At 49.4% G+C, this 26,428-nt stretch overlaps 49 non-coding genes and 19 pseudogenes across 49 annotated transcripts; 64 read left to right on the top strand and 4 right to left on the bottom strand.

Moving 5' to 3' along the window:
* Positions 1 to 298: 298 nt before the first annotated feature.
* trnan-guu (transfer RNA asparagine (anticodon GUU)) lies at positions 299 to 372 on the bottom strand. Its single transcript has one exon. It is a non-coding gene; the product is annotated as a tRNA-Asn (tRNA).
* Positions 373 to 663: 291 nt separating this feature from the next.
* trnak-uuu (transfer RNA lysine (anticodon UUU)) lies at positions 664 to 736 on the top strand. The gene has a single exon. It is a non-coding gene; the product is annotated as a tRNA-Lys (tRNA).
* A 2,213-nt stretch (positions 737 to 2,949) lies between these two features.
* On the top strand, positions 2,950 to 3,022 carry trnav-gac (transfer RNA valine (anticodon GAC)). Its single transcript has one exon. It is a non-coding gene; the product is annotated as a tRNA-Val (tRNA).
* A 749-nt stretch (positions 3,023 to 3,771) lies between these two features.
* On the bottom strand, positions 3,772 to 3,853 carry trnas-cga (transfer RNA serine (anticodon CGA)). Its single transcript has one exon. It is a non-coding gene; the product is annotated as a tRNA-Ser (tRNA).
* A 1,207-nt stretch (positions 3,854 to 5,060) lies between these two features.
* On the bottom strand, positions 5,061 to 5,132 carry trnad-guc (transfer RNA aspartic acid (anticodon GUC)). Its single transcript has one exon. It is a non-coding gene; the product is annotated as a tRNA-Asp (tRNA).
* A 2,278-nt stretch (positions 5,133 to 7,410) lies between these two features.
* trnak-cuu (transfer RNA lysine (anticodon CUU)) lies at positions 7,411 to 7,484 on the bottom strand. The gene has a single exon. It is a non-coding gene; the product is annotated as a tRNA-Lys (tRNA).
* Positions 7,485 to 8,867: 1,383 nt separating this feature from the next.
* LOC144896345 (5S ribosomal RNA) lies at positions 8,868 to 8,976 on the top strand (annotated as a pseudogene).
* A 112-nt stretch (positions 8,977 to 9,088) lies between these two features.
* On the top strand, positions 9,089 to 9,207 carry LOC144896607 (5S ribosomal RNA). Its single transcript, XR_013626462.1, has one exon. It is a non-coding gene; the product is annotated as a 5S ribosomal RNA (ribosomal RNA).
* A 112-nt stretch (positions 9,208 to 9,319) lies between these two features.
* On the top strand, positions 9,320 to 9,438 carry LOC144897126 (5S ribosomal RNA). Its single transcript, XR_013626696.1, has one exon. It is a non-coding gene; the product is annotated as a 5S ribosomal RNA (ribosomal RNA).
* Positions 9,439 to 9,550: 112 nt separating this feature from the next.
* Positions 9,551 to 9,668, top strand: LOC144895791 (5S ribosomal RNA). Its single transcript, XR_013626299.1, has one exon. It is a non-coding gene; the product is annotated as a 5S ribosomal RNA (ribosomal RNA).
* A 112-nt stretch (positions 9,669 to 9,780) lies between these two features.
* Positions 9,781 to 9,899, top strand: LOC144897088 (5S ribosomal RNA). Its single transcript, XR_013626658.1, has one exon. It is a non-coding gene; the product is annotated as a 5S ribosomal RNA (ribosomal RNA).
* A 112-nt stretch (positions 9,900 to 10,011) lies between these two features.
* On the top strand, positions 10,012 to 10,120 carry LOC144896305 (5S ribosomal RNA; annotated as a pseudogene).
* A 111-nt stretch (positions 10,121 to 10,231) lies between these two features.
* LOC144897069 (5S ribosomal RNA) lies at positions 10,232 to 10,350 on the top strand. Its single transcript, XR_013626639.1, has one exon. It is a non-coding gene; the product is annotated as a 5S ribosomal RNA (ribosomal RNA).
* A 112-nt stretch (positions 10,351 to 10,462) lies between these two features.
* On the top strand, positions 10,463 to 10,581 carry LOC144895825 (5S ribosomal RNA). Its single transcript, XR_013626333.1, has one exon. It is a non-coding gene; the product is annotated as a 5S ribosomal RNA (ribosomal RNA).
* A 112-nt stretch (positions 10,582 to 10,693) lies between these two features.
* On the top strand, positions 10,694 to 10,812 carry LOC144895463 (5S ribosomal RNA). Its single transcript, XR_013625966.1, has one exon. It is a non-coding gene; the product is annotated as a 5S ribosomal RNA (ribosomal RNA).
* Positions 10,813 to 10,924: 112 nt separating this feature from the next.
* LOC144896815 (5S ribosomal RNA) lies at positions 10,925 to 11,033 on the top strand (annotated as a pseudogene).
* A 112-nt stretch (positions 11,034 to 11,145) lies between these two features.
* LOC144895667 (5S ribosomal RNA) lies at positions 11,146 to 11,264 on the top strand. The gene has a single exon (XR_013626171.1). It is a non-coding gene; the product is annotated as a 5S ribosomal RNA (ribosomal RNA).
* A 111-nt stretch (positions 11,265 to 11,375) lies between these two features.
* On the top strand, positions 11,376 to 11,484 carry LOC144896330 (5S ribosomal RNA; annotated as a pseudogene).
* A 112-nt stretch (positions 11,485 to 11,596) lies between these two features.
* On the top strand, positions 11,597 to 11,715 carry LOC144895608 (5S ribosomal RNA). Its single transcript, XR_013626112.1, has one exon. It is a non-coding gene; the product is annotated as a 5S ribosomal RNA (ribosomal RNA).
* Positions 11,716 to 12,047: 332 nt separating this feature from the next.
* LOC144896769 (5S ribosomal RNA) lies at positions 12,048 to 12,166 on the top strand. Its single transcript, XR_013626480.1, has one exon. It is a non-coding gene; the product is annotated as a 5S ribosomal RNA (ribosomal RNA).
* A 112-nt stretch (positions 12,167 to 12,278) lies between these two features.
* LOC144895960 (5S ribosomal RNA) lies at positions 12,279 to 12,397 on the top strand (annotated as a pseudogene).
* Positions 12,398 to 12,509: 112 nt separating this feature from the next.
* Positions 12,510 to 12,618, top strand: LOC144896792 (5S ribosomal RNA; annotated as a pseudogene).
* Positions 12,619 to 12,730: 112 nt separating this feature from the next.
* Positions 12,731 to 12,849, top strand: LOC144897047 (5S ribosomal RNA). The gene has a single exon (XR_013626617.1). It is a non-coding gene; the product is annotated as a 5S ribosomal RNA (ribosomal RNA).
* A 111-nt stretch (positions 12,850 to 12,960) lies between these two features.
* LOC144895672 (5S ribosomal RNA) lies at positions 12,961 to 13,079 on the top strand. The gene has a single exon (XR_013626177.1). It is a non-coding gene; the product is annotated as a 5S ribosomal RNA (ribosomal RNA).
* A 333-nt stretch (positions 13,080 to 13,412) lies between these two features.
* Positions 13,413 to 13,531, top strand: LOC144895512 (5S ribosomal RNA). The gene has a single exon (XR_013626015.1). It is a non-coding gene; the product is annotated as a 5S ribosomal RNA (ribosomal RNA).
* A 112-nt stretch (positions 13,532 to 13,643) lies between these two features.
* Positions 13,644 to 13,762, top strand: LOC144895842 (5S ribosomal RNA). Its single transcript, XR_013626348.1, has one exon. It is a non-coding gene; the product is annotated as a 5S ribosomal RNA (ribosomal RNA).
* A 333-nt stretch (positions 13,763 to 14,095) lies between these two features.
* On the top strand, positions 14,096 to 14,214 carry LOC144895384 (5S ribosomal RNA). Its single transcript, XR_013625883.1, has one exon. It is a non-coding gene; the product is annotated as a 5S ribosomal RNA (ribosomal RNA).
* Positions 14,215 to 14,326: 112 nt separating this feature from the next.
* Positions 14,327 to 14,445, top strand: LOC144895887 (5S ribosomal RNA; annotated as a pseudogene).
* A 112-nt stretch (positions 14,446 to 14,557) lies between these two features.
* Positions 14,558 to 14,666, top strand: LOC144896699 (5S ribosomal RNA; annotated as a pseudogene).
* Positions 14,667 to 14,778: 112 nt separating this feature from the next.
* Positions 14,779 to 14,897, top strand: LOC144895612 (5S ribosomal RNA). Its single transcript, XR_013626116.1, has one exon. It is a non-coding gene; the product is annotated as a 5S ribosomal RNA (ribosomal RNA).
* Positions 14,898 to 15,008: 111 nt separating this feature from the next.
* LOC144895307 (5S ribosomal RNA) lies at positions 15,009 to 15,127 on the top strand. Its single transcript, XR_013625803.1, has one exon. It is a non-coding gene; the product is annotated as a 5S ribosomal RNA (ribosomal RNA).
* A 332-nt stretch (positions 15,128 to 15,459) lies between these two features.
* LOC144895841 (5S ribosomal RNA) lies at positions 15,460 to 15,578 on the top strand. Its single transcript, XR_013626347.1, has one exon. It is a non-coding gene; the product is annotated as a 5S ribosomal RNA (ribosomal RNA).
* Positions 15,579 to 15,911: 333 nt separating this feature from the next.
* Positions 15,912 to 16,030, top strand: LOC144895383 (5S ribosomal RNA). Its single transcript, XR_013625882.1, has one exon. It is a non-coding gene; the product is annotated as a 5S ribosomal RNA (ribosomal RNA).
* Positions 16,031 to 16,142: 112 nt separating this feature from the next.
* LOC144895824 (5S ribosomal RNA) lies at positions 16,143 to 16,261 on the top strand. The gene has a single exon (XR_013626332.1). It is a non-coding gene; the product is annotated as a 5S ribosomal RNA (ribosomal RNA).
* A 112-nt stretch (positions 16,262 to 16,373) lies between these two features.
* LOC144896698 (5S ribosomal RNA) lies at positions 16,374 to 16,482 on the top strand (annotated as a pseudogene).
* Positions 16,483 to 16,594: 112 nt separating this feature from the next.
* Positions 16,595 to 16,703, top strand: LOC144896855 (5S ribosomal RNA; annotated as a pseudogene).
* Positions 16,704 to 16,815: 112 nt separating this feature from the next.
* Positions 16,816 to 16,934, top strand: LOC144895671 (5S ribosomal RNA). The gene has a single exon (XR_013626176.1). It is a non-coding gene; the product is annotated as a 5S ribosomal RNA (ribosomal RNA).
* A 333-nt stretch (positions 16,935 to 17,267) lies between these two features.
* LOC144895406 (5S ribosomal RNA) lies at positions 17,268 to 17,386 on the top strand. Its single transcript, XR_013625905.1, has one exon. It is a non-coding gene; the product is annotated as a 5S ribosomal RNA (ribosomal RNA).
* A 112-nt stretch (positions 17,387 to 17,498) lies between these two features.
* Positions 17,499 to 17,607, top strand: LOC144896386 (5S ribosomal RNA; annotated as a pseudogene).
* Positions 17,608 to 17,719: 112 nt separating this feature from the next.
* On the top strand, positions 17,720 to 17,838 carry LOC144895927 (5S ribosomal RNA). The gene has a single exon (XR_013626393.1). It is a non-coding gene; the product is annotated as a 5S ribosomal RNA (ribosomal RNA).
* A 112-nt stretch (positions 17,839 to 17,950) lies between these two features.
* LOC144895877 (5S ribosomal RNA) lies at positions 17,951 to 18,069 on the top strand. The gene has a single exon (XR_013626385.1). It is a non-coding gene; the product is annotated as a 5S ribosomal RNA (ribosomal RNA).
* Positions 18,070 to 18,181: 112 nt separating this feature from the next.
* Positions 18,182 to 18,290, top strand: LOC144896791 (5S ribosomal RNA; annotated as a pseudogene).
* Positions 18,291 to 18,402: 112 nt separating this feature from the next.
* Positions 18,403 to 18,521, top strand: LOC144895649 (5S ribosomal RNA). Its single transcript, XR_013626153.1, has one exon. It is a non-coding gene; the product is annotated as a 5S ribosomal RNA (ribosomal RNA).
* Positions 18,522 to 18,633: 112 nt separating this feature from the next.
* LOC144895382 (5S ribosomal RNA) lies at positions 18,634 to 18,752 on the top strand. The gene has a single exon (XR_013625881.1). It is a non-coding gene; the product is annotated as a 5S ribosomal RNA (ribosomal RNA).
* A 112-nt stretch (positions 18,753 to 18,864) lies between these two features.
* On the top strand, positions 18,865 to 18,983 carry LOC144895756 (5S ribosomal RNA). The gene has a single exon (XR_013626264.1). It is a non-coding gene; the product is annotated as a 5S ribosomal RNA (ribosomal RNA).
* Positions 18,984 to 19,095: 112 nt separating this feature from the next.
* LOC144896697 (5S ribosomal RNA) lies at positions 19,096 to 19,204 on the top strand (annotated as a pseudogene).
* A 112-nt stretch (positions 19,205 to 19,316) lies between these two features.
* LOC144896777 (5S ribosomal RNA) lies at positions 19,317 to 19,425 on the top strand (annotated as a pseudogene).
* A 112-nt stretch (positions 19,426 to 19,537) lies between these two features.
* On the top strand, positions 19,538 to 19,656 carry LOC144895670 (5S ribosomal RNA). Its single transcript, XR_013626174.1, has one exon. It is a non-coding gene; the product is annotated as a 5S ribosomal RNA (ribosomal RNA).
* Positions 19,657 to 19,989: 333 nt separating this feature from the next.
* On the top strand, positions 19,990 to 20,108 carry LOC144895511 (5S ribosomal RNA). Its single transcript, XR_013626014.1, has one exon. It is a non-coding gene; the product is annotated as a 5S ribosomal RNA (ribosomal RNA).
* A 112-nt stretch (positions 20,109 to 20,220) lies between these two features.
* Positions 20,221 to 20,339, top strand: LOC144895840 (5S ribosomal RNA). The gene has a single exon (XR_013626346.1). It is a non-coding gene; the product is annotated as a 5S ribosomal RNA (ribosomal RNA).
* Positions 20,340 to 20,672: 333 nt separating this feature from the next.
* Positions 20,673 to 20,791, top strand: LOC144895300 (5S ribosomal RNA). The gene has a single exon (XR_013625796.1). It is a non-coding gene; the product is annotated as a 5S ribosomal RNA (ribosomal RNA).
* Positions 20,792 to 20,903: 112 nt separating this feature from the next.
* LOC144895822 (5S ribosomal RNA) lies at positions 20,904 to 21,022 on the top strand. Its single transcript, XR_013626330.1, has one exon. It is a non-coding gene; the product is annotated as a 5S ribosomal RNA (ribosomal RNA).
* A 112-nt stretch (positions 21,023 to 21,134) lies between these two features.
* LOC144896696 (5S ribosomal RNA) lies at positions 21,135 to 21,243 on the top strand (annotated as a pseudogene).
* A 112-nt stretch (positions 21,244 to 21,355) lies between these two features.
* On the top strand, positions 21,356 to 21,464 carry LOC144896776 (5S ribosomal RNA; annotated as a pseudogene).
* A 112-nt stretch (positions 21,465 to 21,576) lies between these two features.
* On the top strand, positions 21,577 to 21,695 carry LOC144895669 (5S ribosomal RNA). Its single transcript, XR_013626173.1, has one exon. It is a non-coding gene; the product is annotated as a 5S ribosomal RNA (ribosomal RNA).
* A 112-nt stretch (positions 21,696 to 21,807) lies between these two features.
* Positions 21,808 to 21,926, top strand: LOC144895510 (5S ribosomal RNA). The gene has a single exon (XR_013626013.1). It is a non-coding gene; the product is annotated as a 5S ribosomal RNA (ribosomal RNA).
* Positions 21,927 to 22,038: 112 nt separating this feature from the next.
* Positions 22,039 to 22,157, top strand: LOC144895839 (5S ribosomal RNA). The gene has a single exon (XR_013626345.1). It is a non-coding gene; the product is annotated as a 5S ribosomal RNA (ribosomal RNA).
* A 112-nt stretch (positions 22,158 to 22,269) lies between these two features.
* Positions 22,270 to 22,388, top strand: LOC144895626 (5S ribosomal RNA). The gene has a single exon (XR_013626130.1). It is a non-coding gene; the product is annotated as a 5S ribosomal RNA (ribosomal RNA).
* Positions 22,389 to 22,500: 112 nt separating this feature from the next.
* Positions 22,501 to 22,619, top strand: LOC144895838 (5S ribosomal RNA). The gene has a single exon (XR_013626344.1). It is a non-coding gene; the product is annotated as a 5S ribosomal RNA (ribosomal RNA).
* Positions 22,620 to 22,731: 112 nt separating this feature from the next.
* LOC144895998 (5S ribosomal RNA) lies at positions 22,732 to 22,840 on the top strand (annotated as a pseudogene).
* Positions 22,841 to 22,951: 111 nt separating this feature from the next.
* Positions 22,952 to 23,070, top strand: LOC144895618 (5S ribosomal RNA). The gene has a single exon (XR_013626122.1). It is a non-coding gene; the product is annotated as a 5S ribosomal RNA (ribosomal RNA).
* Positions 23,071 to 23,182: 112 nt separating this feature from the next.
* On the top strand, positions 23,183 to 23,301 carry LOC144897272 (5S ribosomal RNA). The gene has a single exon (XR_013626842.1). It is a non-coding gene; the product is annotated as a 5S ribosomal RNA (ribosomal RNA).
* A 112-nt stretch (positions 23,302 to 23,413) lies between these two features.
* LOC144896667 (5S ribosomal RNA) lies at positions 23,414 to 23,522 on the top strand (annotated as a pseudogene).
* Positions 23,523 to 23,634: 112 nt separating this feature from the next.
* LOC144895723 (5S ribosomal RNA) lies at positions 23,635 to 23,753 on the top strand. Its single transcript, XR_013626231.1, has one exon. It is a non-coding gene; the product is annotated as a 5S ribosomal RNA (ribosomal RNA).
* A 112-nt stretch (positions 23,754 to 23,865) lies between these two features.
* Positions 23,866 to 23,984, top strand: LOC144897321 (5S ribosomal RNA). The gene has a single exon (XR_013626890.1). It is a non-coding gene; the product is annotated as a 5S ribosomal RNA (ribosomal RNA).
* A 112-nt stretch (positions 23,985 to 24,096) lies between these two features.
* LOC144897089 (5S ribosomal RNA) lies at positions 24,097 to 24,215 on the top strand. Its single transcript, XR_013626659.1, has one exon. It is a non-coding gene; the product is annotated as a 5S ribosomal RNA (ribosomal RNA).
* Positions 24,216 to 24,327: 112 nt separating this feature from the next.
* Positions 24,328 to 24,436, top strand: LOC144896787 (5S ribosomal RNA; annotated as a pseudogene).
* Positions 24,437 to 24,798: 362 nt separating this feature from the next.
* On the top strand, positions 24,799 to 24,872 carry trnat-cgu (transfer RNA threonine (anticodon CGU)). Its single transcript has one exon. It is a non-coding gene; the product is annotated as a tRNA-Thr (tRNA).
* Positions 24,873 to 26,428: the final 1,556 nt, after the last annotated feature.

Below are 26,428 nucleotides of genomic sequence, written 5' to 3'. Positions count from 1 at the left end.
TAACATAAAAGCATTCCGTCATCTCTTAATCTATAATCCTGGCAGCGCTTTTGCAAATTTTTTATATAAATATTTTAAATATTTTCAAGCAGTACTTCTGTGTTTCACCAGACCTTTGCAGAAACAAACTGAAATCTGCGACTTGATCAACCTAACTTCTGATCAAATGTGTTGGACCATGGAAGCTTTAATGTGCTTTTGAAAAGTCATTGACACACAGTTTGCCAATTGGGAACCACACAAGTGCAAGAGTGGAGTGCAAACACGAATGAACAGTGACACTGATGCACCCTGAGAACGTCCCTGGGTGGGCTCGAACCACCAGCCTCCCGGATAACAGCCGAGCGCGCTGACCGATTGCGCCACAGAGACTTACACCCTGCCGACTTCTGTTCACATACTAACGCATGCTATGCTTCCAGCATGCCCTTTGTTTTGGATGGGACTCGCACCTTCTGGTGTAACAATCAAGGCATTGCAAACCAGGACACCAGCTTTACTCTTTGATGAACGCAAAAGAAGATGGGAAGATAAGGGATAGGGAGGAGAGGGGGAAGATGCGAACGCCTTTGTTGAGAGCCAGAGAAGAAGCTCTCCTCTCTGCAAGGTCAAGTACAGTATGCCAGAAGATTTTACGTTGTGAGTTGTCCTGAGTCAACAAAGGCCTGGATAGCTCAGTTGGTAGAGCATCAGACTTTTAATCTGAGGGTCCAGGGTTCAAGTCCCTGTTCAGGCGGTGAAGGTAGGCCCCTTCCCTGAAATGTTAAACCTGCTTCCTTTATCCTCCTTCTGTGGTCAAGTACAGTATGCCAGAAGATTTCTGCACCTTCATCCTCAAAACCGAGAAGGCCAAGGAGATGACCGTGCACACAAGGAATAACGTGTTTAAGTAACCCCTTTCGACCAAGCAACATTGCGATCTTCCAGGACTGTGGGTAAACGCCATTCTCAATAATTCTGTATAATTGAAGGTACAGTACGAGACAGGCACTTTGACCAGCTTAGCCACAGCGCCAGCTGTGCATCTGGCACCAACACAAAAACAGTTCGCCAATGGGGAAAAATGTTCATACAAGGGAGGGAGTCCAAAGTCCAACACGTGTGAATTGAGAGTCCCTCGGTGGGCTCGAACCACCAACCTCTCAGTTAGCAACCAAACGCGCTGACCAATTGCGTGACAGAGACTACAACAGCACACAAGGAATAACTTGTATAAGTAAACCTTTTCGACCTCGCACCTTTGCGATCTTCCGGGACTGTGGGTAAACACCATTCTCAATAAATAAATTGAAGATATGGCATATGGGCTCCTGAATCAACTTTGCTGCCGCCCTCAGTAACCTCCCAACCAAATTATAAATACCACATGGCTCATCGCTTTTAATGGAATGCAACTGTTTTCCTACCTCATCTACACTTACCCTCTTAAATTGAAAACTACGCAGTTTATCCTACATTGTCTTGTTCTTTATAATATAATCTGACAGTCAACCGTCAACATCTATCATCTGATCTCTAATCAAATTTACTTTATTGATAAAAAATTGAGAAATATTTGCCAATTTGGACAATTGTCAATCTGCCCCCACTTTGGACACATCGTCGTGTTTCATTGTTTGGCAACTGCTTTGTGACTTCGCCTGTCCCCTTAAAAATCCCTTCCTTCAGGTTTCCATAGTGTCGTGGTTGTCACGTTTGCCGAACACGCAAAAGGTCCCTAGTTAATTTCACAGCCAACCAAGTTAGGAATTGTGGTCATACAAGAAGGGGGTTTGTTTTTTTGTATTTCGAATAAAATGTTTTCTGCATTTTGAACAATTTTCCACAGGAAAGACATCTTTCAGATGTATCAACAAAAGAGTTGAACTGCCCAATGTGGGGCTCGAACCCAAGACCCTGAGAGTAAGAGTCTCATGCGCTACCAACTGAGCCAAACAGGCCTTTTTCAGCTGCAGATATAATTTTTTGTTTTTCTTTTTTATCGATGTGGCCACCTTGATGTTTGATCAATTCCACAGACAACCTTGTTTCTCAGGGAACAGAAGGAGCGAGACTTTCAGTCATCAGTAGTTCTACAAACTCCGACTCAGGCCACATCTTTGTACCCGACATTTCCAATTTATGATGATGAATTTAGGATTTATGATCACTCTGCAACTGCCTCTGAACAGACACCCATGTCCACCCTCTCTTGGGGAACATTTGACTTGACTCAATTAAATGACACACTCAAACCAAAATTCTAGAATCCTCCCAACCCCGTTGGCACATCATGTCCCCACCCCAAGGTTATCAAACTCGCTCCCAAGGAAATGTTGGAACTTGGGAAAGCATTAAGAATGGCAAGAAGTAGGATTAAGAATCCTACTTCTTGCCAAAAGCCTACCCTATGGTAGAAGATAAGATATGCCTTTATTCGTCCCTCAGTGGGGAAATTTGCAAGGTCCCGCAAGTTCCGCAACAGCAGGGGGAGTACTTCAGTATGTTTACAGACCATGGACTCCTCCTAAATTTAGATACATAGCCTTATCCATGCCAAAATCATACAACAACCTCGACCAAATCCTGACTGACATATGTAACTGACTTGGTACATAATCACCGTCTCAACGGAACTGAATTAGCCCAACTGTTGACATTGACCACAGGCTCCAAGTATGGTGCTTTATGTACGGCCATTTAGCCAATTCTGCCAAAGGGGAATTCAGAACACCCTCGTGGCCCATTACCATTTGATGGTACCTGGCGACTTCAACCAGTGAACTCCACTGTACCGCTTATCCTCATCAACGGACTGTAATCACCACCCTTCACCAGCATGGGGACATTCCAACCCAAAATGAGAACACACTGGACCAGGTACACAGCAACATAGTGCATGGCACAGACACAGCTTCACCCTACCCCCACTTTTAGCCCAGACTGAAAAAGCAGAGAAACCCCTTTGCAGCTGAAATTGCTCAGTTGGGAGAGCGTTGGACTGACTATCTAATGGTCCCTGGTTCAATCCCAGTTTTCAGCACAATTGCTGTTTACATTGTGAGTTGGCAAATAGTTTGTAAAGGGGTGACTTTGTTCTCTTGATTTCATCAACATCGATCACGACAACACAGCCAATTACATATTAAGACCAGACAAGTGCTGTTGGGAGGTGACATACAGAATCCTGATGCATATCATGTTACAATCAGACACAAACAGGATGGAGGACCAGACCTTGAGTTCGCGCAAATGTTCACAGCATTAGGTCTGCAAAGTGTTAGGGTTAGGGTTAGGGTTAGGGTTAGGGTTAGGGTTAGGGTTAGGGTTAGGGTTAGGGTTAGGGTTAGGGTTAGGGTTAGGGTTAGGGTTAGGGTTAGCTCAGTTGGTCAGCGTGTGGTGCTAATAACGCCAAGGTCATGGGTTCGACCCCCCGTCCTGGCCACTCTTCTTTATGTGCTCCAGGAACAACAAAATGGCGACAACCCACTGGCCCCCATATCCAACATCACACCACCCACCCACCTGTGAAACACCCTTGACAAGGCCGCTGAAAGACCGGGGAGAGGTAAAGAAAACAGCATGTCAAAGCAGAGTGGCAACAAACCTCTCGGTCACCGAGACTGCAAGAAGCAGATCAATGGGGACAGTGGACCCCATTATCCTCTACCCAAAATTTAGACCACCATTGTAGAGAACGCGGGCCGCGAAAGGACAACACCCCAGCCCTCATAACCAACAGTACTCCACCACAAGGTAAACAGCATGGCGGCAACAAATGCCCAGCCAAAGCGTCACAGACAGGATTCCAACCTGTGCGGGGAAACCCCATTGGATTTCGAGTCCAACGCCTTAACCTCTCGGCCACCGTGACTGCTTGGAAAAGACCAATGGGGCCAGGTGACCCCATTGTCCTAGAACCAAAATTTTGCTGATGTCAAGGATCAGCTGGCAACATGTGCATGGGAGGAAGACACATGGTTTGTGTGAGGGGCTACACAAGTCTTTCCACTTCTCGTTAAAAGCCAGGCACCTCACATCGTTTCCATGAAGTACCAAGGGATTGTCCTGTTGCCCTTGTATTCCCTTGTATTGTCCTTGTATTCCATCCATGTACTAACCAGGCCCGCCCCTGCTTAGCTTCTGAGATCGGATGTTTTCAGGGTCAATCAAGGGGGGCGAAGCCCACATCAGGAGGTTTGCCACCTGTTAGCAGGGTGCCCCACCATCTGAACAGGTGCTCTTTAAATGAGTTTAACAACACCAAAACTGATTTTCTTCTAAACACCACTCTCGACATAACAAAAGGTGAAAAAATATCCTTTACAACTGTTCACCCAGCTCTCTCCATTGACTCTCCCATCATCTTTGTCCTCTCTTTGGAGGGAGAAGAGAGGAGGTCTGGATTGAATCGGAGAGGCATTTTACACAAATCAATCCATGAACCAGGTACTGCCACAGCAAAAGGCCTCAAAGCGGCCCACGCCTGTAAGGCTTCCCTTACAAAGTTCGGGAAGACCCCGAGCACTGGGCTGGGGGGCAACAGACAAAGATTAAATACACCAAAATTATTTAATACACCCAGATCCTTCAGGAAAAACTCCTTCCAGGGAGCCCGACAATCTGGATCCAGAAATTTTCTGAGCACGTTAGTCTCAGTGCCTGTTTCTTCAAGACTAAATCAATTAAATTCAGACCTCCCTTATCAACATCGTGCGGCTCCTTTTGAGTGTCCTCTGTTGTCAGTGAACCTCACAAGGTCACAGTTTTTTTTTTCCTGATCAGGGCACCGTTTTAGGTTGGGTGGATGAGTGATCGAAGGCGCCAGATTAAGGTTCCTTACGCTCAGGAGGCTCTGGTTAAAATCCCACAGCTGGCATTTTCCTGGTCAGCTCCGTTATCCACGACTGGAATGATTTGGTAGCAAAAGACCGTCAGATTGTACAAGACACCTGAACACCTTGAGAAGAAGATTAAGAAAGGTTTTGTTCTAATGAGAAGGGTTTGTTTAACCGGACTGGTTGTTGCAACCGCAACCCGACTCGAGGTTCAACGTGACATTGTGACATACAAAAGAGGAACTCCCCGTCGGGGAATTGAACCCCGGTCTTCCACATGACAGGCGGAGATACTGTCCACTATACTAACGAGGAATGCTGCTGAGTTGATGTGGTGTCGATTGGCCAAAGGGGAATTCAGAACAGGCTTGTGGCCCATGACCATTTTCATGGTAGCTGGAGACTTTAACCACTGAAATCCATCCTGCTTATCCTCATCAACGGACTGTATTCCCCACCCGTTACCAGCATGGGGACATTCCAACCCAAGATGGGAACACACTGGACCAGGGACACAGCAACATAGTAGGTGGCACAGACACAGCTTCACATTGCCCCCACTTTTAGACCCGACTGAAAAAGGACTCTCTTGCTTGGTGCTAACATGATGACCATTAGCATGTTAGCATTTAAGCTAATTTACTCATGTCTTAAGGCAAATAGACACATGGCATGATGTGGGGACACTATGGGTGTCAAGTCAAACTTGAGATTTAGACACATCAACAAAATGGGAGGAGGAACCTTCGTGACATCAATCGTGGCCCGACCGGAATAAGTGGCGCACACCAGCGCAGGTGAAGCAATCAAGCAAACAGCGGCACCAGGCAGAGACTGTTTCACTATCATTTGTAAGTCGCCATAAAAATCAGAGCATCTACAAACACCAGAGAGGCAGCCGGTAAGACGCCAAACTGTTTCAGTGTGAAGAATCGGTGCTAACGATAGCTTAGCCACGGCGTCTAGTGTGTGGCTTGTTTAATGCTCACGTGCACTGATGTGTTAAACGCTTGTTGGTATAGTGGTTAACTTGATTTAATGTGGTTGAAATTGTGACGGGTGTAAATAGTTAGCTTATATTGTTGCGTATGTATTAAGTACGTTTATTTCACTTTGGTTTGGAAATGTGATTTGAAAGCTAACTGAATTTTATTTAATTTTATTTAATGCTAAGGGCAATTAAGAGAAAGCATGGCTGAGTTATATTGTGCAAATTTTTCTTGTGTACAATCGCAGTTAAAATTAAGAATTAATTCATGTGTATTAATAATTTAAGAACACATTAAAATATAATATATAATTAAAAACAGCAATAAATATATGGGAAGTGGTGGAAATTCATACCTGAATCATGCTTACCTGGTATTATAGTAAAGCCTAATTTGCTTATTCTCTTTTGCAGTAATTTGTGAGGCATGGATTTGTGACTTTGCACAGAATTTAAATGTGTTTCTTTCTTTTTTTTTATTGAAAGGTTTTTCACCTAATTTCAAGTGGCAAACTGCACTCTAAATTGCAAGTGAAAATGAAAGATGCTAAACAGGACAAGCCGCTTATTTATTGAGTGAATACGCTTCCTACACCTCTGGGTAGATGGCTCATCCCCTTCAAGTGGGGATTGTATGAAACCCAAAGGGAACTTGACAATGGGACTGCCTTAACACTTTTGGACCTTGAGGCTGTTTTGCTAGTTGTTTTTTTTTTTTTTACCCCGGACACAGTCTCTTTGAGAGGAGGCTGCGGTCCATCAGGACCAAAACCTCACGCCACAAGAACAGTTTCTTCCCGTCTGCTGTCAGCCTCATCAACAAGGCCCAGAACCCCCCCCCCCCTGACACTGTTCACACCCCACCTCTGCCTCACCCTGCCACTTTGACACTCTATATGCGTTAAATTAACGCTCAGTTTGGACTTTTGGGAAAAACAATCAGACTGCACTTCTGGAATAACAAACAAAAAACATATATTTATACTGCATTCTGTATATTTTGTATTTTCATTTTTTAATCGATGTGTCTGCACCTACTTCACCAAAACAAATCCCCAGTCGAGGTCAGCAGGCCCCGTCTCCACTGTAAACAGTGTGGACTGGGCACTGCTTCCCTTTTCAGAGGCGCCGGACGGTTTGCCAGAACCCCTTCGAGGCCGACCGAAAGTTGTGCTCCATGGCCTCACCGAATTCCTCCCACACCCGAGTTTTTGCCTGGACAAGCGCCGAAGCCGCGAACCGTTTGGCCTGACAGTACCTGTCAGCTGCTTTCGGAGTCCCACAAGCCATCAATGCTTGATAGGACTCCTTCTTCAGCTTGACGGCGGCCCTGACCTCTGGTGTCCACCATCGGGTTCGCGGCCTGCCACCACGACAGGCACCGACCGCCTTGCGGCCGCAGCTCCGGTCAGCCGCCTCAGCAATGGAGGCACGGAATATGGCCCATTCGGACTCCATATCCCGGTCCTCCCCCGGGATGCAGGTGAAGCTCTGCCAGAGGTGAGAGTTGAAGACTCGACGAACGGGAGACTCTGCCAGACGTTCCCAGCACACCCTCACTACTCATTTGGGTCTACCAGGTCTGTATCACCAAAAGACCTGAACCGCCCAATGTGGGGCTCGAACCCACGACCCTGAGATTAAGAGTCTCATGCTCTCCCGACTGAAGCTAACCGGGCCTTTTTTGGCCAAGATATCACTTTTAAATTTTTTTAATTGATGTGGTCTTCTTGATGTTTGATCAATTCCACAGCCAACCTAGTTTCTCAGGGAACAAAGGAGCGAGAGGTTCAGTCATAGCTGAGAACTTTGGAAGTGTAGTCATCTTAACCCTCCCGTTATGTTCATTTGTCAGGAACAGCCATGATGTTCCCGGGTCAGTTTGCATGCTTATTTATCTGAAAGATGTCCAAAACCAAAAAAAATCCCCACAAGCATTGTTAGTTGTTCACTACTAACTCCATTACTAACTATTCTATCAATGTTTAGTGCAATGGTGTACCTTACCTCTCACAGGTAATGGTTTAATTCATTTTAATTGATTAATTAATGGCACAGCGGTCTAGTGGTTAGTGCGCAGACCTCACAGCAAGGAGACCAGGGTTCAATTCCACCCTCGGCCATCTCTCTGTGGAGTTTGCATGTTCTCCCTGTGCATGCGTGGGTTTTCTCCGGGTACTCCGGTTTCCTCCCACATTCCAAAAACATGCTAGGTTAATTGATGACTCCAAATTGTCCATAGGTATGAATGTGAGTGTGAATGGTTGTTGGTCTATATGTGCCCTGTGATTGGCTGGCGACCAGCGACCGGAAGACAGCTGGGATAGGCTCCAGCATCCCCCACGACCCTCGTGAGGAAAAAGCGGTAGAAAATGAATGAATGAATGATTAATTAATTTAATTAATCAGAGGCATCATGGCCAGTCTGCATCAAAACATTATCTGAAATCCTGTGGCAGGTTTCTGGCATTGATTCCTAATTCAGTTGCCATCCCTGATAGATGGGAATGGTAATGATAATCATGTCCGCGTGGCAGGCGAGTCTCTTTGCTTGTCTGACGTCTGTGTTGCATCCTGATTGGCTGGCATAAAATGTCAACAACATACGCGTGGCCCCCGCTTGGCAAGTGAGAATTCTACCACTGAACCACCAATGCCACGTGGAGACACACTGTAAGAGAAAAAAAAATCAGCTGTCACGGGGATGAGCCTCTGCAAAGTGGGGCTGAATGACAACACATCACAATGTCATACTCTTTGGATTCAAGCACCTTCTGGCGTAATGGGATCCACAACAATCATGTCAGCTGTGGATGCAACGTCAATTCGTTCTTGAAGGGCAAGTGACAAAAAGAAGATCAGACGAGATCTGATCTCGGAAGCTAAGCAGGGGCGGGCTTGGTTAGTACTTGGATGGGAGACCGCCTGGGAATACCAGGTGTTGTAAGATTTTTATGGTTTCTGCTCTTGCCTGACAGTAGAGGGCGCTGTTTGACACTTTTTGCTGGAGTCTAGTTTAGCCTGCGTCGCCTTCAAATAGGATCTTTTCAGTTGACATGGCAGCTTACGGCCATACTACCCTGAAAACGCCCAATCTCGGAAGTTAAGAAGGGGCGGGCCTGGTTAGTACTTGGATGGGAGACCGCCTGGGAATACCAGGTGCTGTAAGCTTTTTATGGTTTCTGCTCTTGCCTGACAGCAGAGGGTGCTGTTTGACACTTTTTGCTGGAGTCTAGTTTGGCCTGCGTCGCCTTCAAATAGGATCTTTTCAATTGACCTGGCAGCTTACGGCCATACTACTCTGAAAACACCCGATCTCGTCTGATCTCGGAAGCTAAGCAGGGGCGGGCCTGGTTAGTACTTGGATGGGAGACCACCTGGGAATACCAGGTACTGTAAGCTTTTTATGGTTTCTGCTCTTGCCTGACAGCAGAGGGCGCTGTTTGACACTTTTTGCTGGAGTCTAGTTTGGCCTGCGTCGCCTTCAAATAGGATCTTTTCAGTTGACCTGGCAGCTTACGGCCATACTACCCTGAAAACGCCTGATCTCGTCCGATCTCGGAAGCGAAGCAGGGGCGGGCCTGGTTAGTACTTGGATGGGAGACCGCCTGGGAATACCAGGTGCTGTAAGCTTTTTATGGTTTCTGCTCTTGCCTGACAGCAGAGGGCGCTCTTTGACACTATTTGCTGGAGTCTAGTTTGGCCTGCGTCGCCTTCAAATAGGATCTTTTCAGTTGACCTGGCAGCTTACGGCCATACTACCCTGAAAACGCCGATCTCGTCCGACCTCGGAAGCTAAGCAGGGACGGGCCTGGTGAGTACTTGAATGGGAGACCGCCTGGGAATACCAGGTGCTGTAATCTTTTAATGGTTTCTGCTCTTGCCTGACAGCAGAGGGCGCTGTTTGACACTTTTTGCTGGAGTCTAGTTTGGCCTGCGTCGCCTTCAAATAGGATCTTTTCAGTTGACCTGGCAGCTTACGGCCATACTACCCTAAAAACGCCCGATCTCGTCTGATCTCGGAAGCTAAGCAGGGGCGGGCCTGGTTAGTACTTGGATGGGAGACCGCCTGGGAATACCAGGTGCTGTAAGCTTTTTATGGTTTCTGCTCTTGCCTGACAGCAGAGGGCGCTGTTTGACACTTTTTGCTGGAGTCTAGTTTGGCCTGCGTCGCCTTCAAATAGGATCTTTTCAGTTGACCTGGCAGCTTACGGCCATACTACCCTGAAAACACCAGATCTCGGAAGTTAAGAAGGGGCAGGTCTGGTTAGTACTTGGATGGGAGACCGCCTGGGAATACCAGGTGCTGTAAGCTTTTTATGGTTTCTGCTCTTGCCTGACAGCAGAGGGCGCTGTTTGAACTTTTTGCTGGAGTCTAGTTTGGCCTGTGTCGCCTTCAAATAGGATCTTTTCAGTTGACCTGGCAGCTTACGGCCATACTACCCTGAAAACACCCGATCTCGTCCGATCTCGGAAGCTAAGCAGGGGCGGGCCTGGTTACTACTTGAATGGGAGACCCCCTGGGAATACCAGGTGCTGTAAGCTTTTTATGGTTTCTGCTCTTGCCTGACAGCAGAGGGCGCTGCTTGACACTTTTTGCTGGAGTCTAGTTTGGCTTGCGTCGCCTTCAAATCGGATCTTTTCAGTTCACCTGGCAGCTTACGGCCATACTACCCTGAAAACGCCCGATCTCGTCCGATCTTGGAAGCTAAGCAGGGGCGGGCCTGGTTAGTACTTGGATGGGAGGCCGCCTGGGAATACCAGGTGGAGTAAGCTTTTTATGTTTTCTGCTCTTGCCTGACAGCAGAGGGCGCTGTTTGAGACTGTTTGCTGGAGTCTAGTTTGGCCTGCGTCGCCTTCAAATAGGATCTTTTCAGTTGACCTGTCAGCTTACGGCCATACTACCCTGAAAACGCCCGATCTCGTCTGATCTCGGAAGCTAAGCAGGGGCGGGCCTGGTTAGTACTTGGATGGGAGACCGCCTGGGAATACCAGGTGCTGTAAGCTTTTTATGGTTTCTGCTCTTGCCTGACAGCAGAGGGCGCTGTTTGACACTTTTTGCTGGAGTCTAGTTTGGCCTGCGTCGCCTTCAAATAGGATCTTTTCAGTTGACCTGGCAGCTTACGGCCATACTACCCTGAAAATGTCCGATCTCAGAAGCAATGCAGGGGCGGGCCTGGTTAGTACTTTGATGGGAGACCGCCTGGGAATACCAGGTGCTGTAAGCTTTTGATGGTTTCTGCTCTTGCCTGACAGCAGAGGGCGCTGTTTGACACTTTTTGCTGGAGTCTAGTTTGGCCTGCGTCGCTTTCAAATAGGATCTTTTCAGTTGACCTGGCAGCTTACGGCCATACTACCCTGAAAACGCCCGATCTTGTCCGATCTTGGAAGCTAAGCAGGGGCGGGCCTGGTTAGTACTTGGATGGGAGACCGCCTGGGAATACCAGGTGCTGAAAGCTTTTTATGGTTTCGCTCTTGCCTGACAGCAGAGGGCGCTGTTTGACACTTTTTGCTGGAGTCTAGTTTGGCCTGCGTCGCCTTCAAATAGGATCTTTTCAGTTGACCTGGCAGCTTACGGCCATACTACCCTGAAAACGCCCGATCTCGGAAGTTACGAAGGGGCGGGCCTGGTTAGTACTTGGATGGGAGACCGCCTGGGAATACCAGGTGCTGTAAGCTTTTTATGGTTTCTGCTCTTGCCTGACAGCAGAGGGCGCTGTTTGACACTTTTTGCTGGAGTCTAGTTTGGCCTGCGTCGCCTTCAAATAGGATCTTTTCAGTTGACCTGGCAGCTTACGGCCATACTACCCTGAAAATGCCCGATCTCGTCTGATCTCAGAAGCTAAGCAAGGGCGGGCCTGGTTAGTACTTGGATGGGAGACCGCCTGGGAATACCAGGTGCTGTAAGCTTTTTATGGTTTCTGCTCTTGCCTGACAGCAGAGGGCGCTGTTTGACACTTTTTGCTGGAGTCTAGTTTGGCCTGCGTCGCCTTCAAATAGGATCTTTTCAGTTGACCTGGCAGCTTACGGCCATACTACCCTGAAAACGCCGATCTCTTCCGATCTCGGAAGCTAAGCAGGGGCGGGCCTTGGATGCGAGACAGCCTGGGAATACCAGGTGCTGTAAGCTTTTTATGGTTTCTGCTCTTGCCTGACAGCAGAGGGCGCTGTTTGACACTTTTTGCTGGAGTCTTGTTTGGCCTGCGTCGCCTTCAAATAGGATCTTTTCAGTTGACCTGGCAGCTTACGGCCATACTACCCTGAAAACGCCCGATCTCGTCCGATCTCGGAAGCTAAGCAGGGACGGGCCTGGTGAGTACTTGAATGGGAGACCGCCTGGGAATACCAGGTGCTGTAAGCTTTTAATGGTTTCTGCTCTTGCCTGACAGCAGAGGGCGCTGTTTGACACTTTTTGCTGGAGTCTACTTTGGCCTGCGTCGCCTTCAAATAGGATCTTTTCAGTTGACCTGGCAGCTTACGGCCATCTTACCCTGAAAACGCCTAATCTCGTCCGATCTCGAAAGCGAAGCAGGGGCGGGCCTGGTTAGTACTTGGATGGGAGACCGCCTGGGAATACCAGGTGCTGTAAGCTTTTAATGGTTTCTGCTCTTGCCTGACAGCAGAGGGCGCTGTTTGACACTTTTTGCTGGAGTCTAGTTTGGCCTGCGTCGCCTTCAAATAGGATCTTTTCAGTTGACCTGGCAGCTTATGGCCATACTACCCTGAAAATGTCCGATCTCGGAAGCAATGCAGGGGCGGGCCTGGTTAGTACTTGGATGGGAGATCGCCTGGGAATACCAGGTGCTGTAAGCTTTTTATGGTTTCTGCTCTTGCCTGACAGAAGAGGGCACTGTTTGACACTTTTTGCTGGAGTCTAGTTTGGCCTGTGTCGCCTTCAAATAGGATCTTTTCAGTTGACCTGGCAGCTTACGGCCATACTACCCTGAAAACACCCGATCTCGTCTGATCTCGGAAGCTTAGCAGGGGCGGGCCTGGTTAGTACTTGGATGGGAGACCGCCTGGGAATACCAGGTGCTGTAAGCTTTTTATGGTTTCTGCTCTTGCCTGACAGCAGAGGGCGCTGTTTGAACTTTTTGCTGGAGTCTAGTTTGGCCTGTGTCGCCTTCAAATAGGATCTTTTCAGTTGACCTGGCAGCTTACGGCCATACTACCCTGAAAACACCCGATCTCGTTTGATCTCGGAAGCTTAGCAGGGGCGGGCCTGGTTAGTACTTCGATGGGAGACCGCCTGGGAATACCAGTTGCTGTAAGCTTTTTATGGTTTCTGCTCTTGCCTGACAGAAGAGGGCGCTGTTTGACACTTTTTGCTGGAGTCTAGTTTGGCCTGCGTCGCCTTCAAATTGGATCTTTTCAGTTGACCTGGCAGCTTAAGGCCATACTACCCTGAAAATGTCCGATCTCGGAAGCAATGCATTGGCGGGCCTGGTTAGTACTTGGATGGGAGACCGCCTGGGAATACCAGGTGCTGTAAGCTTTTAATGGTTTCTGCTCTTGCCTGACAGCAGAGGGCGCTGTTTGTTACTTTTTGCTGGAGTCTAGTTTGGCCTGTGTCGCCTTCAAATAGGATCTTTTCAGTTGACCTGGCAGCTTACGGCCATACTACCCTGAAAAAGCCCGATCTCGTCCGATCTCGGAAGCTAAGCAGGGGCGGGCCTGGTTACTACTTGAATGGGAGACCGCCTGGGAATACCAGGTGCTGTAAGCTTTTAATGGTTTCTGCTCTTGCCTGACAGCAGAGGGCGCTGTTTGACACTTTTTGCTGGAGTCTAGTTTGGCCTGCGTCGCCTTCAAATAGGATCTTTTCAGTTCACCTGGCAGCTTACGGCCATACTGCCCTGAAAACGCCCGATCTCGTCCGATCTTGGAAGCTAAGCAGGGGCGGGCCTGGTTAGTACTTGGATGGGAGGCCGCCTGGGAATACCAGGTGGAGTAAGCTTTTTATGGTTTCTGCTCTTGCCTGACAGAAGAGGGCGCTGTTTGACACTTTTTGCTGGAGTCTAGTTTGGCCTGCGTCGCCTTCAAATAGGATCTTTTCAGTTGACCTGGCAGCTTAAGGCCATACTACCCTGAAAATGTCCGATCTCGGAAGCAATGCATTGGCGGGCCTGGTTAGTACTTGGATGGGAGACCGCCTGGGAATACCAGGTGCTGTAAGCTTTTAATGGTTTCTGCTCTTGCCTGACAGCAGAGGGCGCTGTTTGACACTTTTTGCTGGAGTCTAGTTTGGCCTGTGTCGCCTTCAAATAGGATCTTTTCAGTTGACCTGGCAGCTTACGGCCATACTACCCTGAAAACACCCGATCTCGTCCGATATCGGAAGCTAAGCAGGGGCGGGCCTGGTTACTACTTGAATGGGAGACCCCCTGGGAATACCAGGTGCTGTAAGCTTTTTATGGTTTCTGCTCTTGCCTGACAGCAGAGGGCGCTGCTTGACACTTTTTGCTGGAGTCTAGTTTGGCTTGCGTCGCCTTCAAATCGGATCTTTTCAGTTCACCTGGCAGCTTACGGCCATACTACCCTGAAAACGCCCGATCTCGTCCGATCTTGGAAGCTAAACAGGGGCGGGCCTGGTTAGTACTTGGATGGGAGGCCGCCTGGGAATACCAGGTGGAGTAAGCTTTTTATGTTTTCTGCTCTTGCCTGACAGCAGAGGGCGCTGTTTGACACTTTTTGCTGGAGTCTAGTTTGGCCTGCGTCGCCTTCAAATAGGATCTTTTCAGTTGACCTGGCAGCTTACGGCCATACTACCCTGAAAATGTCCGATCTCGGAAGCAATGCAGGGGCGGGCCTGGTTAGTACTTGGATGGGAGATCGCCTGGGAATACCAGGTGCTGTAAGCTTTTTATGGTTTCTGCTCTTGCCTGACAGAAGAGGGCACTGTTTGACACTTTTTGCTGGAGTCTAGTTTGGCCTGTGTCGCCTTCAAATAGGATCTTTTCAGTTGACCTGGCAGCTTACGGCCATACTACCCTGAAAAAGCCCGATCTCGTTTGATCTCGGAAGCTTAGCAGGGGCGGGCCTGGTTAGTACTTGGATGGGAGACCGCCTGGGAATACCAGGTGCTGTAAGCTTTTTATGGTTTCTGCTCTTGCCTGACAGCAGAGGGCGCTGTTTGAACTTTTTGCTGGAGTCTAGTTTGGCCTGTGTCGCCTTCAAATAGGATCTTTTCAGTTGACCTGGCAGCTTACGGCCATACTACCCTGAAAACACCCGATCTCGTCCGATATCGGAAGCTAAGCAGGGGCGGGCCTGGGTACTACTTGAATGGGAGACCCCCTGGGAATACCAGGTGCTGTAAGCTTTTTATGGTTTCTGCTCTTGCCTGACAGAAGAGGGCGCTGTTTGACACTTTTTGCTGGAGTCTAGTTTGGCCTGCGTCGCCTTCAAATAGGATCTTTTCAGTTGACCTGGCAGCTTAAGGCCATACTACCCTGAAAATGTCCGATCTCGGAAGCAATGCATTGGCGGGCCTGTTAGTACTTGGATGGGAGACCGCCTGGGAATACCAGGTGCTGTAAGCTTTTAATGGTTTCTGCTCTTGCCTGACAGCAGAGGGCGCTGTTTGACACTTTTTGCTGGAGTCTAGTTTGGCCTGCGTCGCCTTCAAATAGGATCTTTTCAGTTCACCTGGCAGCTTACGGCCATACTGCCCTGAAAACGCCCGATCTCGTCCGATCTTGGAAGCTAAGCAGGGGCGGGCCTGGTTAGTACTTGGATGGGAGGCCGCCTGGGAATACCAGGTGGAGTAAGCTTTTTATGGTTTCTGCTCTTGCCTGACAGAAGAGGGCGCTGTTTGACACTTTTTGCTGGAGTCTAGTTTGGCCTGCGTCGCCTTCAAATAGGATCTTTTCAGTTGACCTGGCAGCTTAAGGCCATACTACCCTGAAAATGTCCGATCTCGGAAGCAATGCATTGGCGGGCCTGGTTAGTACTTGGATGGGAGACCGCCTGGGAATACCAGGTGCTGTAAGCTTTTAATGGTTTCTGCTCTTGCCTGACAGCAGAGGGCGCTGTTTGACACTTTTTGCTGGAGTCTAGTTTGGCCTGTGTCGCCTTCAAATAGGATCTTTTCAGTTGACCTGGCAGCTTACGGCCATACTACCCTGAAAACACCCGATCTCGTCCGATATCGGAAGCTAAGCAGGGGCGGGCCTGGTTACTACTTGAATGGGAGACCCCCTGGGAATACCAGGTGCTGTAAGCTTTTTATGGTTTCTGCTCTTGCCTGACAGCAGAGGGCGCTGCTTGACACTTTTTGCTGGAGTCTAGTTTGGCTTGCGTCGCCTTCAAATCGGATCTTTTCAGTTCACCTGGCAGCTTACGGCCATACTACCCTGAAAACGCCCGATCTCGTCCGATCTTGGAAGCTAAGCAGGGGCGGGCCTGGTTAGTACTTGGATGGGAGGCCGCCTGGGAATACCAGGTGGAGTAAGCTTTTTATGTTTTCTGCTCTTGCCTGACAGCAGAGGGCGCTGTTTGACACTTTTTGCTGGAGTCTAGTTTGGCCTGCGTCGCCTTCAAATAGGATCTTTTCAGTTGACCTGGCAGCTTACGGCCATACTACCCTGAAAATGTCCGATCTCGGAAGCAATGCAGGGGCGGGCCTGGTTAGTACTTGGATGGGAGATCGCCTGGGAATACCAGGTGCTGTAAGCTTTTTATGGTTTCTGCTCTTGCCTGACAGCAGAGGGCGCTGTTTGACACTTTTTGCTGGAGTCTAGTTTGGCCTGCGTCGCCTTCAAATAGGATCTTTTCAGTTGACCTGGCAGCTTACGGCCATACTAACCTGAAAATGTCTGATCTCGGAAGCAATGCAGGGGCGGGCCTGGTTAGTACTTGGATGGGAGACCGCCTGGGAATACCAGGTGCTGTAAGCTTTTTATGGTTTCTGCTCTTGCCTGACAGCAGAGGGCGCTGTTTGACACTTTCTGCTGGAGTCTAGTTTGGCCTGCGTCGCCTTCAAATAGGATCTTTTCAGTTGACCTGGCAGCTTACGGCCATACTACCCTGAAAACACCCGATCTCGTTTGATCTCGGAAGCTTAGCAGGGGCGGGCCTGGTTAGTACTTCGATGGGAGACCGCCTGGGAATACCAGTTGCTGTAAGCTTTTTATGGTTTCTGCTCTTGCCTGACAGAAGAGGGCGCTGTTTGACACTTTTTGCTGGAGTCTAGTTTGGCCTGCGTCGCCTTCAAATAGGATCTTTTCAGTTGACCTGGCAGCTTAAGGCCATACTACCCTGAAAATGTCCGATCTCGGAAGCAATGCATTGGCGGGCCTGGTTAGTACTTGGATGGGAGACCGCCTGGGAATACCAGGTGCTGTAAGCTTTTAATGGTTTCTGCTCTTGCCTGACAGCAGAGGGCGCTGTTTGACACTTTTTGCTGGAGTCTAGTTTGGCCTGCGTGGCCTTCAAATAGGATCTTTTCAGTTGACCTGGCAGCTTACGTCCATACTACCCTAAAAACGCCCGATCTCGTCTGATCTCGGAAGCTAAGCAGGGGCGGGCCTGGTTAGTACTTGGATGGGAGACCGCCTGGGAATACCAGGTGCTGTAAGCTTTTTATGGTTTCTGCTCTTGCCTGACAGCAGAGGGCGCTGGTTGACACTTTTTGCTGGAGTCTAGTTTGGCCTGCGTCACCTTCAAATAGGATCTTTTCAGTTGACCTGGCAGCTTACGGCCATACTACCCTGAAAATGCCCGATCTCGGAAGTTAAGAAGGGGCAGGCCTGGTTAGTACTTGGATGGGAGACCGCCTGGGAATACCATGTGCTGTAAGCTTTTTATGGTTTCTGCTCTTGCCTGACAGCAGAGGGCGCTGTTTGACACTTTTTGCTGGAGTCTAGTTTGGCCTGCGTCGCCTTCAAATAGGATCTTTTCAGTTGTCCTAGCAGCTTACGGCCATACTACCCTGGAAACGCCCGATCTCGTCCGATCTCGGAAGCTAAGCAGGGACGGGCCTGGTGAGTACTTGGATGGGAGACCGCCTGGGAATACCAGGTGCTGTAAGCTTTTAATGGTTTCTGCTCTTGCCTGACAGCAGAGGGCGCTGTTTGACACTTTTTGCTGGAGTCTACTTTGGCCTGCGTCGCCTTCAAATAGGATCTTTTCAGTCGACCAGGCAGCTTACGGCCATCTTACCCTGAAAACGCCTAATCTCGTCCGATCTCGGAAGCGAAGCAGGGGCGGGCCTGGTTAGTACTTGGATGGGAGACCGCCTGGGAATACCAGGTGCTGTAAGCTTTTAATGGTTTCTGCTCTTGCCTGAAAGCAGAGGGCGCTGTTTGACACTTTTTGCTGGAGTCTAGTTTGGCCTGCGTCGCCTTCAAATAGGATCTTTTCAGTTGACCTGGCAGCTTATGGCCATACTACCCTGAAAATGTCCGATCTCGGAAGCAATGCAGGGGCGGGCCTGGTTAGTACTTGGATGGGAGATCGCCTGGGAATACCAGGTGCTGTAAGCTTTTTATGGTTTCTGCTCTTGCCTGACAGAAGAGGGCACTGTTTGACACTTTTTGCTGGAGTCTAGTTTGGCCTGTGTCGCCTTCAAATAGGATCTTTTCAGTTGACCTGGCAGCTTATGGCCATACTACCCTGAAAAAGCCCGATCTCGTCTGATCTCGGAAGCTTAGCAGGGGCGGGCCTGGTTAGTACTTGGATGGGAGACCGCCTGGGAATACCAGGTGCTGTAAGCTTTTTATGGTTTCTGCTCTTGCCTGACAGCAGAGGGCGCTGTTTGACACTTTTTGCTGGAGTCTAGTTTGGCCTGTGTCGCCTTCAAATAGGATCTTTTCAGTTGACCTGGCAGCTTACGGCCATACTACCCTGAAAACACCCGATCTCGTCCGATATCGGAAGCTAAGCAGGGGCGGGCCTGGTTACTACTTGAATGGGAGACCCCCTGGGAATACCAGGTGCTGTAAGCTTTTTATGGTTTCTGCTCTTGCCTGACAGCAGAGGGCGCTGCTTGACACTTTTTGCTGGAGTCTAGTTTGGCTTGCGTCGCCTTCAAATCGGATCTTTTCAGTTCACCTGGCAGCTTACGGCCATACTACCCTGAAAACGCCCGATCTCGTCCGATCTTGGAAGCTAAGCAGGGGCGGGCCTGGTTAGTACTTAGATGGGAGACCGCCTGGGAATACCAGGTGGAGTAAGCTTTTTATGTTTTCTGCTCTTGCCTGACAGCAGAGGGCGCTGTTTGACACTTTTTGCTGGAGTCTAGTTTGGCCTGCGTCGCCTTCAAATAGGATCTTTTCAGTTGACCTGGCAGCTTACGGCCATACTACCCTGAAAATGTCCGATCTCGGAAGCAATGCAGGGGCGGGCCTGGTTAGTACTTGGATGGGAGATCGCCTGGGAATACCAGGTGCTGTAAGCTTTTTATGGTTTCTGCTCTTGCCTGACAGCAGAGGGCGCTGTTTGACACTTTTTGCTGGAGTCTAGTTTGGCCTGCGTCGCCTTCAAATAGGATCTTTTCAGTTGACCTGGCAGCTTACGGCCATACTAACCTGAAAATGTCCGATCTCGGAAGCAATGCAGGGGCGGGCCTGGTTAGTACTTGGATGGGAGACCGCCTGGGAATACCAGGTGCTGTAAGCTTTTTATGGTTTCTGCTCTTGCCTGACAGCAGAGGGCGCTGTTTGACACTTTCTGCTGGAGTCTAGTTTGGCCTGCGTCGCCTTCAAATAGGATCTTTTCAGTTGACCTGGCAGCTTACGGCCATACTACCCTGAAAACACCCGATCTCGTTTGATCTCGGAAGCTTAGCAGGGGCGGGCCTGGTTAGTACTTCGATGGGAGACCGCCTGGGAATACCAGTTGCTGTAAGCTTTTTATGGTTTCTGCTCTTGCCTGACAGAAGAGGGCGCTGTTTGACACTTTTTGCTGGAGTCTAGTTTGGCCTGCGTCGCCTTCAAATAGGATCTTTTCAGTTGACCTGGCAGCTTAAGGCCATACTACCCTGAAAATGTCCGATCTCGGAAGCAATGCATTGGCGGGCCTGGTTAGTACTTGGATGGGAGACCGCCTGGGAATACCAGGTGCTGTAAGCTTTTAATGGTTTCTGCTCTTGCCTGACAGCAGAGGGCGCTGTTTGACACTTTTTGCTGGAGTCTAGTTTGGCCTGTGTCGCCTTCAAATAGGATCTTTTCAGTTGACCTGGCAGCTTACGGCCATACTACCCTGAAAAAGCCCGATCTCGTCCGATCTCGGAAGCTAAGCAGGGGCGGGCCTGGTTACTACTTGAATGGGAGACCGCCTGGGAATACCAGGTGCTGTAAGCTTTTAATGGTTTCTGCTCTTGCCTGACAGCAGAGGGCGCTGTTTGACACTTTTTGCTGGAGTCTAGTTTGGCCTGCGTCGCCTTCAAATAGGATCTTTTCAGTTCACCTGGCAGCTTACGGCCATACTGCCCTGAAAACGCCCGATCTCGTCCGATCTTGGAAGCTAAGCAGGGGCGGGCCTGGTTAGTACTTGGATGGGAGGCCGCCTGGGAATACCAGGTGGAGTAAGCTTTTTATGGTTTCTGCTCTTGCCTGACAGAAGAGGGCGCTGTTTGACACTTTTTGCTGGAGTCTAGTTTGGCCTGCGTCGCCTTCAAATAGGATCTTTTCAGTTGACCTGGCAGCTTAAGGCCATACTACCCTGAAAATGTCCGATCTCGGAAGCAATGCATTGGCGGGCCTGGTTAGTACTTGGATGGGAGACCGCCTGGGAATACCAGGTGCTGTAAGCTTTTAATGGTTTCTGCTCTTGCCTGACAGCAGAGGGCGCTGTTTGACACTTTTTGCTGGAGTCTAGTTTGGCCTGTGTCGCCTTCAAATAGGATCTTTTCAGTTGACCTGGCAGCTTACGGCCATACTACCCTGAAAACACCCGATCTCGTCCGATATCGGAAGCTAAGCAGGGGTGGGCCTGGTTACTACTTGAATGGGAGACCCCCTGGGAATACCAGGTGCTGTAAGCTTTTTATGGTTTCTGCTCTTGCCTGACAGCAGAGGGCGCTGCTTGACACTTTTTGCTGGAGTCTAGTTTGGCTTGCGTCGCCTTCAAATCGGATCTTTTCAGTTCACCTGGCAGCTTACGGCCATACTACCCTGAAAACGCCCGATCTCGTCCGATCTTGGAAGCTAAGCAGGGGCGGGCCTGGTTAGTACTTGGATGGGAGGCCGCCTGGGAATACCAGGTGGAGTAAGCTTTTTATGTTTTCTGCTCTTGCCTGACAGCAGAGGGCGCTGTTTGACACTTTTTGCTGGAGTCTAGTTTGGCCTGCGTCGCCTTCAAATAGGATCTTTTCAGTTGACCTGGCAGCTTACGGCCATACTACCCTGAAAATGTCCGATCTCGGAAGCAATGCAGGGGCGGGCCTGGTTAGTACTTGGATGGGAGATCGCCTGGGAATACCAGGTGCTGTAAGCTTTTTATGGTTTCTGCTCTTGCCTGACAGCAGAGGGCGCTGTTTGACACTTTTTGCTGGAGTCTAGTTTGGCCTGCGTCGCCTTCAAATAGGATCTTTTCAGTTGACCTGGCAGCTTACGGCCATACTAACCTGAAAATGTCCGATCTCGGAAGCAATGCAGGGGCGGGCCTGGTTAGTACTTGGATGGGAGACCGCCTGGGAATACCAGGTGCTGTAAGCTTTTTATGGTTTCTGCTCTTGCCTGACAGCAGAGGGTGCTGTTTGACACTTTCTGCTGGAGTCTAGTTTGGCCTGCGTCGCCTTCAAATAGGATCTTTTCAGTTGACCTGGCAGCTTACGGCCATACTACCCTGAAAACACCCGATCTCGTTTGATCTCGGAAGCTTAGCAGGGGCGGGCCTGGTTAGTACTTCGATGGGAGACCGCCTGGGAATACCAGTTGCTGTAAGCTTTTAATGGTTTCTGCTCTTGCCTGACAGCAGAGGGCGCTGTTTGACACTTTTTGCTGGAGTCTAGTTTGGCCTGTGTCGCCTTCAAATAGGATCTTTTCAGTTGACCTGGCAGCTTACGGCCATACTACCCTGAAAAAGCCCGATCTCGTCCGATCTCGGAAGCTAAGCAGGGGCGGGCCTGGTTACTACTTGAATGGGAGACCGCCTGGGAATACCAGGTGCTGTAAGCTTTTAATGGTTTCTGCTCTTGCCTGACAGCAGAGGGCGCTGTTTGACACTTTTTGCTGGAGTCTAGTTTGGCCTGCGTCGCCTTCAAATAGGATCTTTTCAGTTCACCTGGCAGCTTACGGCCATACTGCCCTGAAAACGCCCGATCTCGTCCGATCTTGGAAGCTAAGCAGGGGCGGGCCTGGTTAGTACTTGGATGGGAGGCCGCCTGGGAATACCAGGTGGAGTAAGCTTTTTATGGTTTCTGCTCTTGCCTGACAGAAGAGGGCGCTGTTTGACACTTTTTGCTGGAGTCTAGTTTGGCCTGTGTCGCCTTCAAATAGGATCTTTTCAGTTGACCTGGCAGCTTACGGCCATACTACCCTGAAAAAGCCCGATCTCGTCCGATCTCGGAAGCTAAGCAGGGGCGGGCCTGGTTACTACTTAAATGGGAGACCGCCTGGGAATACCAGGTGCTGTAAGCTTTTAATGGTTTCTGCTCTTGCCTGACAGCAGAGGGCGCTGTTTGACACTTTTTGCTGGAGTCTAGTTTGGCCTGCGTCGCCTTCAAATAGGATCTTTTCAGTTCAGCTGGCAGCTTACGGCCATACTGCCCTGAAAACGCCCGATCTCGTCCGATCTTGGAAGCTAAGCAGGGGCGGGCCTGGTTAGTACTTGGATGGGAGGCCGCCTGGGAATACCAGGTGGAGTAAGCTTTTTATGGTTTCTGCTCTTGCCTGACAGAAGAGGGCGCTGTTTGACACTTTTTGCTGGAGTCTAGTTTGGCCTGCGTCGCCTTCAAATAGGATCTTTTCAGTTGACCTGGCAGCTTACGGCCATACTACCCTGAAAACACCCGATCTCGGAAGTTAAGAAGGGGCAGGTCTGGTTAGTACTTGGATGGGAGACCGCCTGGGAATACCAGGTGCTGTAAGCTTTTTATGGTTTCTGCTCTTGCCTGACAGCAGAGGGCGCTGTTTGAACTTTTTGCTGGAGTCTAGTTTGGCCTGTGTCGCCTTCAAATAGGATCTTTTCAGTTGACCTGGCAGCTTACGGCCATACTACCCTGAAAATGCCCGATCTCGTCCGATCTCGGAAGCTAAGCAGGGGCGGGCCTGGTTACTACTTGAATGGGAGACTGCCTGGGAATACCAGGTGCTGTAAGCTTTTTATTGTTTCTGCTCTTGCCTGACAGCAGAGGGCGCTGCTTGACACTTTTTGCTGGAGTCTAGTTTGGCTTGCGTCGCCTTCAAATCGGATCTTTTCAGTTCACCTGGCAGCTTACGGCCATACTGCCCTGAAAACGCCCGATCTCGTCCGATCTTGGAAGCTAAGCAGGGGCGGGCCTGGTTAGTACTTGGATGGGAGGCCGCCTGGGAATACCAGGTGCTGTAAGCTTTTTATGGTTTCTGCTCTTGCCTGACAGCAGAGGGCGCTGTTTGACACTTTTTGCTGGAGTCTAGTTTGGCCTGCGTCGCCTTCAAATAGGATCTTTTCAGTTGACCTGACAGCTTACGGCCATACTACTCTGAAAATGTCCGATCTCGGAAGCAATGCAGGGGCGGGCCTGGTTAGTACTTGGATGGGAGACCGCCTGGGAATACCAGGTGCTGTAAGCTTTTTATGGTTTCTGCTCTTGCCTGACAGCAGAGGGCGCTGTTTGACACTTTTTGCTGGAGTCTAGTTTGGCCTGCGTCGCCTTCAAATAGGATCTTTTCAGTTGACCTGGCAGCTTACGGCCATACTACCCTGAAAACGCCCGATCTTGTCCGATCTCGGAAGCTAAGCAGGGGCGGGCCTGGTTAGTACTTGAATGGGAGACCGCCTGGGAAAGCCAGATGCTGTAAGCTTTTAATGGTTTCTGCTCTTGCCTGACAGCAGAGGGCGCTGTTTGACACTTTTTGCTGGAGTCTAGTTTGGCCTGCTTCGCCTTCAAATAGGATCTTTTCAGTTAACCTGGCAGCTTACGGCTATACTACCCTGAAAACGCCCGATCTCGTCCGATCTCGGAAGCTAAGCAGGGGCGGGCCTGGTTAGTACTTGAATGGGCGACTGCCTGGGAATACCAGGTGCTGTAAGCTTTTAATGGTTTCTGCTCTTGCCTGACAGCAGAGGGCGCTTTTTGACACTTTTTGCTGGAGTCTAGTTTGGCCTGCGTCGCCTTCAAAAAGGATCTTTTCAGTTCACCTGGCTGCTTACGGCTAAACTACCCTGAAAACGCCCGATCTCGTCCGATCTCGGAAGCTAAGCAGGGGCGGGCCTGGTTAGTACTTGGATGGGAGACCGCCTGGGAATACCAGGTGCTGTAAGCTTTTTATGGTTTCTGCTCTTGCCTGACAGCAGAGGGCGCTGTTTGACACTTTTTGCTGGAGTCTAGTTTGGCCTGCGTCGCCTTCAAATAGGATCTTTTCAGTTGACCTGGCAGCTTACGGCCATACTACCCTGAAAATGTCCGTTCTCGGAAGCAATGCAGGGGCGGGCCTGGTTAGTACTTGGATGGGAGACCGCCTGGGAATACCAGGTGCTGTAAGCTTTTTATGGTTTCTGCTCTTGCCTGACAGCAGAGGGTGCTGTTTGAAACTTTTTGCTGGAGTCTAGTTTGGCCTGCGTCGCCTTCAAATAGGATCTTTTCAGTTGAATGACACCTGAAACGTAACAGACCGGACCACCCGAGAGTTAAGGTGGACAGCACTTAGTGAAACCTGACTGCAGTCATGCTGTTGTAGTCTCTGTTGCACAATTGCTCAGCACGTTTGGCTGTGAACTGAGAGGTTGGTGGTTCGAGCCCACCCAGGGACTCAATTCACGCATGTGTTGGACTTTGGACTCCCTCCCTTGTATGAACATTTTTCCCCATTGGCGAACTGTTTTTGTGCTGGTGCCAGATGCACTGCTGGCGCTGTGGCTCAGCTGGTCAAAGTGCCTGTCTCGTAAACAGGAGATCCTGGGTTCAAATCCCAGCAGTGCCTGGCTGCTTGGTCAGTGAAACTTTGGCAGCTGATTTCTGAACCATGTACTTCTTTTCGTCACTTGCCCTTCAAGAACGAATTGACGTTGCATCCACAGCTGACATGATTGTTATGGATCCCATTACGCCAGAAGGTGCTTGAATCCAAAGAGTATGACATTGTGATGTGTTGTCATTCAGCGCCACTTTGCAGAGGCTCATCCACTTGACAGTTGATTTTTTTTCTCTTACAGTGTGTCCCCACGTGGCATTGGTGGTTCACATTTGCTGCCAGCCAATCAGGGTGCGACACAGACGTCAGACAAGCAAAGAGACTCGCCTGCCACGCGGGCATGATTACCATTACCATTACCATCTATCAGGGATGGCAACTGAATTAAGAATCAATGCCAGAAACCTGCCACAGGATTTCAGATAATGTTTTGATGCAGACTGGTCATGATGCCTCTGAAGTTCACCAAAGCAGACCTGACTCAAGGTGACTACACTTCCAAAGTTCCCAGTGATGACTGAACCTCTCGTTCCTTGTGTTCCCCGAGAAACTCGGTCAGCTGCGGAATTGACGTACTCCAGCAAAGGAACCAAAATAGTTATGAGACTGAACCTTCTCTGTCAACTCTGTGACGGCTGGGGAATTAGCTCAAATGGTAGAGCGCTCGCTTTGCATGCGAGAGGGAGCGGGATCGATGCCTGCATTCTCCAAGAAGTCAAGTGCTTTTTTGTAGAAGAGATGTTGGGCTCGGAAATGAGTCCAGGATGTGTCCCTCAGCATCAGACAAATACCCCAAACCTAATCCTGGCTACGTTCTCTCGACTAGTCTCTTGTCATGTAATAGTGAAGAAACCCAGTCCTTGATTTATTGTTCCCAAGTACCAAACACTAATCTGAACCCCAATTTCTATGCCAAATACAGTATTGGTCTAACCCTAAACCCAGTCCACACTCCCTTCTCCAGTTGAGCACCTTATCTTCTTGTGTAGTACTTACCAGAAACTCAAGTCTATCATTTATTGACGGGTTTCATTCATATTTATGTCGTCAGTCGCTTCAGAATGACAGCAGTTGGCAGATAGCGCTTATGAATGACCCTAACCGTTCGACCGAGGACCAAGACAAATCCCATCTCCACTCAAAACCTGTCCAAATGTCAGTTACCTGACTGGGAGCACCAATATCTTTTTATTAATAAAATAAATTTGATTAGAGATCAGATGATAGATGTTGATGGTAGACTGTCAGATAAAGAACAATATTGTGTAGGATAAACTGTGTAGTTTTCAATTTAAGAGGATAAGTGTAGATGAGGTAGGAAAACTGTTGCATTCCATTAAAAGCGATAAGCCATGTGGTATTGATAATTACCAGAACCGGCACTTTCGTACAGGGGGTGGAGGAGATTCCTCCCTCTTCCTCTTCTTCTGTTGTTTTTCCTCCACCCTCTTTCTTGTATCATCGAGCTCTCGCTGGAAGAAGTCTGTTTGACTGAACTCTTGAAACGGCATCTTGGGGTTTGTCAGACCTTCTGCACCATATTTTTGGAACACTTTTGTGGAGCA

Source organism: Doryrhamphus excisus, unplaced genomic scaffold, assembly GCF_037039965.1.
Source record: "Doryrhamphus excisus strain RoL-2023G ecotype Guam unplaced genomic scaffold, RoL_Dexc_Guam_v1.1 HiC_scaffold_24, whole genome shotgun sequence".
Classification (NCBI taxonomy): Eukaryota; Metazoa; Chordata; class Actinopteri; order Syngnathiformes; family Syngnathidae; genus Doryrhamphus; species Doryrhamphus excisus.
Note: the sequence above shows the minus strand (reverse complement) of the source record. Positions and strands in the feature narration are given on the sequence as shown.